Genomic DNA, 7,021 nt, shown 5'->3' with positions numbered 1-7,021 from the left:
GTCATGGTTACTACTGTTGTTCTGAGTCAACCTTGACGAAAAGCAAATCGGGAAGGAAAAGGTTTCTTTGGTTACACTTCCACATCATAGTCCATCCCTGAAGGAAGTCAGGACAGGAACTCACACAGGGAAGGAACCTGGAGGCAGGAGCTGATGCAGAGGCCGTGGAGGGGTGCTGCTTACCGGCTTGCTCCTCATGGTGTTCTCAGCCTGCTCTCTTATAGAACCCAGGACCAGCAGCGCAGGGATAGCACCATGCACAATGGCTGGGCTGTCCACCATCAATCTCTAGTTAAGAAAATTCCCTACAGACTTGTCCACTGTCTGATCTTATGGAAGCATTTTCTCACTTGAGGTTCCCATCTCTCAAATGATCCTTGCCTGTGTCAAGCTGTTATAAAGTTAACCAGCACAACACTGTGGTTATATGTGAACATAAAAATGGGGGTGGGGGGGAGTTGCTGTGGGAAGTTCTTGAGAAGAAATGTTGAGAAATTAAGGTGGGTGAGGAGGTTTAGAGTATGAAGAAAAAATTGAAAAATAGGAGAATGTCTTCAGTTGTACATAAATATAAAAAAAATTAAAAGGGAAAATATGAAAGCAATCATTTATCAGGATGAGGAGGGTTGAGGAGTCAGCCTTCAATATGGGAGGAGAGCCTGTACTATGAACATATTTCCTCTGAGAAATAAGTAAAATGATATAATAACTGACAAGAAAGGCAATACCAAGAAAGGGTCGAAAAGGCTCCTTTCCCAAGTTGACATCACTTCAGAGTAATGCATGCTATAGCTCAAGGGTTGGTGAACACCTTCATGCCAGCTTCGGCTTGCTGCCTGCTTTAGCAGTATGCCACTGGCTTCCTGTAGCTACGACCAAATCAAAAACAGAGGAGTTACTTCTTTTGGCTCACAGCTGCAGAGGTGTCAATCTCTAATTGGCTGGCTCCCACCGGGACTCCCCACCGGGCTGAAGATCTAGGTGGCGGGAGCTTTGTGGTCAAGGAGGCCACTTGTGGTCTGAATGTGAAATGTCACTCATAAGAGCGTGCTTGCATACCTCCTTGCCACATGGTGGCGCTGTTTTGGGGAGGTTGTGAACTCTTTTGGAGCCTAAAGGTCACTGAAAGATGAGCTTTAAGGTTTTATAACCAGGTTCCACTTCCTGTTCACTCTCTGCTTCCTGACGTCAGATTCCCTCTTCTCTCCCATGCTCCCTCCTCCTCGATGAAATATGATCCCCTTGAACTAACCTGTCTTTCTTAATGGAGCCCACAAAGATACCCTCTGACTTGCCAACCAGGCCTCATCAACTCCGGTTCCCCCAACCTTCAGAAACAAGTCCCCACAGCTGGGGACCAAGATTTCAACCCGTGAGCCTACAGGGGACAGTCCCTATCCAACCACTAACAAAAAATCAGGTTTAATGGAACACGGCCAATCATTCCCTATGTATCATCTATGGCTGGTGTAGTATCAGGTTATCAACCTTGAGTGGTTGAACCATAGAGCTGACAAGGCCTAAATAGTCACTGCTGTGTTTCATAATAAGATAAAGGAGAGAAGGAATATGTTTTGGTGGAGGGTATAGTCAGGTATGAGGGAAGGGGGTGCCTCTGTGTGCCCATGTTGAGGCATCCCTTCCCCCTGAGGTACCAGAATAGAGTTTATTCAGGACATGGGGAGGGGAGTTAAGAGGGTAGTAGAGACAGAGACACACAGAGAGAATAGAGACAGAGAAAGAGGAGAGGAGAAGAGAGCAGAGGAGTAGAAGCCAGCCATGAGCACGTGGGGTGGGGGGAGGAAATGGGGAGAGAGGGAGAAGGGACAAGAGGACAGAGCTGGAGCAGGAAGGCAAGGACAAGAGAGAGAGAGGAGGAGGCAAGCAGTCCCTTTTATAGTGAGTTGGACACACCTGGCTATTGCCAGGTAACTGTGGGGCGGAGCTTAGGCAGAAAGCTAACAGTCACCATGGTACCTTTTACAAAAGTACTTTGCCAACCTCTGCCTGGGCTCATGTCAAGTCCGAAAAAAGGCAGAAGCGCGTAAGGAAAGTTGTACGCACGCACATCTTGAAATACACATTCCTGAAATTTTCTATCCAACAGAGATCTTCAGGTTTCTCACCACTAGAATCAAATCAGGATCCAGAGTGGCTTAAGCCAATGACTCTTTCTCAGTCTCAGCTTTGTCCTTGGTCAGGAGTTGCTACAGGATCTGAGCTGGGCCAATCAGAGCTACAGAAACACAGCTGCCTTGTCAGCAAGGCCAGGCGTGCCTGAAGAGACAGAGCTCTAGCCTGGAGGCTACAGAGAGTCAGCAGACTCTGGGAAATAACAGTGACTGTGAGACCTAAGGGAAAGTCTGCTAAAATAATTTTGGAAAATGTGTTTTCCTTTAAAACACACACACACACACACAAGGGGACATATGTGATAGTCCTGCCCCCACCCCACTGCTAATCTTTTGCCTCAAATGGTAATTTTACGTCCTCAGCAGTAGCTTTCTTACAATACCAATGCATTAGGGAGTTAAGTATGTATTACTGTGTTCGCTTGGGAAAACAGAGCTATTCTGGGTGTTTCAGAAATAACGGCTTTAATGCAGGAATGATTACTTACATGAATGTCAGAAGACCCCAGGGAGCAAAGATCAGGGAAATTGCTGCCTGGAGTTCAGGGTTAGGGAAAGAGACTGAACACTATAGCCTGAAGGGATGAGGGGGGTGGTTCTTAAGTGTTCTCTGGAAACTGCTCAATATAGACTTCTAGTCTACAACACTGGTTCTCCAGCCAGCCCCAAATACCCTGTGTATCTTAACTGGCCTGCTCTTCCCTGTGTCTTTGACACCTCCTCTTTGTCTTTTGGGTTTTCTAAGGACCCAGGAGAAGGCCTCAGCTTTCTCCTGCACAGGGAAGAGGAGACTGTGGGAGGCACTGGGGATGAGTTAAAGACGTGCAATCCAGCACACAAGGCAAAGGTAAAAAGCCTCCAGGGCATCACTGAGCAACCACATCAGCACCATCGAACACCAGCCGCACAGGTTCACATTATGGAAGAGGAGGTTTGTTTATAAGTAAAGACTTGTTACACTTTTCCTACTCACACCTCTTTTGTCCTAAAAAGTTTTAAGTGATGAATGTACACACACACACACACACACACACACACACACACACACACACACACACACACACACACACACCAGGATCTAGGACTAGGATTAGGTAAGAAACACATGTCTGGGGTGTCTATGAGGGAGGCAGGAGGACACACCTTAAATGTGGGCGGAGACCCAGACTGAATGGAAAGGAGAAAGCACATGAGCATCTGTCAGTCTCTGTTCCCTGACTGTAAATGCTGTGTGACAGCCGCCTGATGTTCCTGTCCTCATACTTTCCCTGCCACGATGGACTGGACCTTGAACCGTGAGCTCAAATAGTTCCTACTTTTCTTAAGTTGCTTCTCTGGTATTTTGTCACAGCAGTGAAAAAGTAACCAATTCAATATGTTTATAAAGTAGGTATACAAGTCAAATGTTTACTGATAATAAATTATAAAAATGTACTCTAAAATATATATATATATATATATATATATATATATATATATATATATATATATAATCTATCTCTGTCTCTGTCTCCATCTCTATCTCTATCCACTCTTAACCGTGTGCTAAAGAGTAAAGCAGGAACTGGAGATTTGGTTCCATGGTAAATAAGATTCAAGTTCTGTTCCCAGTACCCACTTTGGGTGGCTCACAGGACCTTGTAACTCTAACTCCTGGGGATGCAGCACCCTCTTCTGGCCTCCTTGTGTACATGTACTCATGTGCACATACTATACACAGACACACACCCACACAAATATATATTTTTTAAATATTAAAAAATATAGGGGTAGAGGGATGGTTCCATTATTAAAAGTACTTTTGCTGTTCTTGCAGAGGGCCCACATTCTATGCCCAGCTCCTACTTAGAGGCGCACACTCTCCTGTAACTTCAGTTCCAGAGAATTTGATAACTTCCTCTGGCTTCCACAGGTGCTGTATCCACATGGTAGGTTTAACAGGCAAGCAAAATACTTGTGGATATAAAGTAAAAATGTAAAGCTTTAGAAACTAAAGAAAGTTTACATACTAACAAGATGGAAATACTCTATTATAGTCACATAAGGAATTACTCTCAGCTGAGTGTGTCATATGGCACAATGTAGATCATCTTTAATATTTTTGAGTGTTGATTAAAATTTGAATTTTAGCATCAACAATGCTGAGAATGCCACTTTACATAAATCTATGGTAGACCATGTTTAGGGTCGTTTCTTAAATTACTGGAAATTCTGTCCTAATCTCAAGCCAGAATTTATTTAATGATTTTTGTAAGTGAAACTCAAGTCAGCAACCCAAACAGCAAGCTGTAAAATCAGACATTCTAGAGGGTTGGAGAGACGGCTCAGCAGTTAAGAACACTGACTGCTCTTCCAGAGGTCCTGAGTTCAATTTTTAGCAACCCAATGGTGGCTCACGACCATCTGTAATGGGATCCAGTGCCCTCTTCTGGTGTGTCTGAAGACAGTGACAGTGTACTTACATACATTAAAAAATATATATTAAAATCAAACATTCTAATACAACCCAATCCAAAGACTTCCTCCTAACTTGATCCAACATGACAAAGAATGAGCATACTGTAAAAAGGCTTTGTTTTCTAGAATAGACTATCATGTTCTTATAAGAACAGAAGCACATGGTAAACCCTGTCATGGAATCATCCTGAATCTGAGGCAAGATGCTTCAGGTGGTGGTCACTGGCCTTGTATGACACAACAGCCTTCATGGCACAGGGTCCACGCTTGTGTGCTCAGAACCAAACTTGTAGCAGATTCACGTGACTCAACTTTTGCAACTGCAGCCAGAAATGTCTCAGATTCATTATGGGCTTCATTTTGAATTAATTATATGTTGTTGCATGCTCAGGAACCTTTTATGGTTGCCAAATTTTTCAGAGGCCTCATAGTCAGTTACCAACCCGTGTCACAATCCACCATTTAAGAGGCTGTGGTTTGAGCTGTGGTTTGAGCTACTACCTTCCAGCTGTTACATTTAGCCAAATGCTTGCCTAATTGATACGCCTTCCTTCTTTGGAAGCCACAAGGCTATGGACCCAGAAGTGTGAACTTCCTGAAGAAAATACAAAACTGCTTGGCCTTAGGTCCCGAAGTCTAAAACCGAACAGCGCCCTTGGTTCAATGGTAGCAAAGAATGATACAATATGCTTGTGGTGACTCGTTTGTCATTTTGGCATCACCTGGGATCCCTGGGAAGAGAATCTCCATAAAGGATGGTTGGCCTGTAGGCATGCCTGCAAGAGATTGTCTTGATTGTCAGAATCAAACAAACCTGACTATGCAGTACCATTCTCTTATTTGGGGCCATAGAGAGTTCTAGCTGAGCACAGAGCATGCATGGTTTCTCTCTCTGCCCGTGACTATGGGTATTATTGAAACCCTAGACAGTACTAGCCGAGCATCTCTCTTTCTCTGTTCCTGACTGAGGATATGAGGCGACAGGCTGCTCCCAAGCTCCTGCGACTATGGCTTGTTTACAGCAACAACCTGGGAGTCGTGAGCTAAAACAACCCTTTTTCTCCTCTCAGTTGCTTGTTGTCAGGATATTTTACCACAGTGAGAGCAATGAAGCTAGGGCAGAGACAATGCTGAACTCCAGATTACTGTCTCATTCATGAATACTTCCCATGGGGCTTCTGCACGCACCCCTTGATTTTGCAGATATCACTTGTCTTTATTCTTCAAGGCTAAACCCGTTGCTTCATGAAAATGTCTTTGGTGAGCCCTTTAACGTAAGCGCTCAGTCCCCCCGGAGACATCTTTACCTTCGTACTGGATTTTGAGCAAGACTGGATCCCAGTAATTTCTTCATTCTTCTGCCACAAGGCTCAGCACACTGGCCTGCATGAGTGGCTGTGTTGATTGGGAAGGAGGCAGGCTCATCCCCTTGCTTGCTGTCTGTGGATGCTTTCTTGCTAGAGTTGATCTGAAGCCCGCAGTAACAATACCCACCTGGCTGACAGCATTTTCTCTGTGGGCCTTCACAGAAAAAGCTTCTGTGATGGTTTGTATATGGTCGGCTCAGGGAGTGACACTTTTAGAAGGTGTGGCCCTGTTGGAATGGATGTGGCCTTTAGAGTAGGCGTGTCACTGTGGGTGTGGGCTTTAAGACCCTCATCCTAGCTGCCTAGAAGCAAGTATTCTGCTAGCAGTCTTCAGATGAAGATGTAGAACTTTCAGTTCCTCCTGTACCATGCCTGCCTGGAGGCTGCCATGTTCCTGCCTTGATACTGGACTGAACCTCTGAACCCATAAGCCAGCCCCAATTAAATGTCCTTTATAAGACTTGCCTTGGTCATGGTGTAAACCCTAAGACAGCTTCCCACCCCAATTCTATCAGCTTGTAAATTACTATTATTCGTTTTAATATTCCCTACAGTGCTTAGATATTGCCTTTGTGGTGTGAGTCACCACCTTCCACTTCCGCGTCTCCCCTCCTCTCCTCCCCACCCCCCCCCCCTCCGGTGTAACTTTCCATTAAAGTTTTAGAAATGTCCCCTCATGGGACCCAAGAGGTTGAGGAGAAGGACTGACTTTACCTCGTCACTTTATTCGTTGTGTATGTGTTACCCAAAGTAGAAACAAGCTCATTCAGGAAATATCAACTGTTATGCACTAAGCCCAGGGTTAGGGCCTTGGAACGGGAAGTAGCCCCACAAAAGCATGCATTCAAGGCTCAGCCTCCAGCTGGCGGAACTATTGACAAGTGACTGAATCACACTGAATCACAGAAGTGCTAACTTCAATAATGAGTTCATTAAATGGATGATTGGAAGGCGGGGCCTAGTTGGTAGAAGTAGCTCATTGGATGTATCTCTGAGGGGCGTGTCTTGGCTCAGGCACCTCCTATTTCTCCTTCCTCTCCTGCACTCACCTCTGCTTCCTGGTTG

This window comes from Arvicanthis niloticus, chromosome 21, assembly GCF_011762505.2.
Source record: "Arvicanthis niloticus isolate mArvNil1 chromosome 21, mArvNil1.pat.X, whole genome shotgun sequence".
Lineage (NCBI taxonomy): Eukaryota > Metazoa > Chordata > Mammalia > Rodentia > Muridae > Arvicanthis > Arvicanthis niloticus.
The sequence above is the reverse complement of the archived record's forward strand: the minus strand, read 5'-3'. Positions refer to the sequence as shown.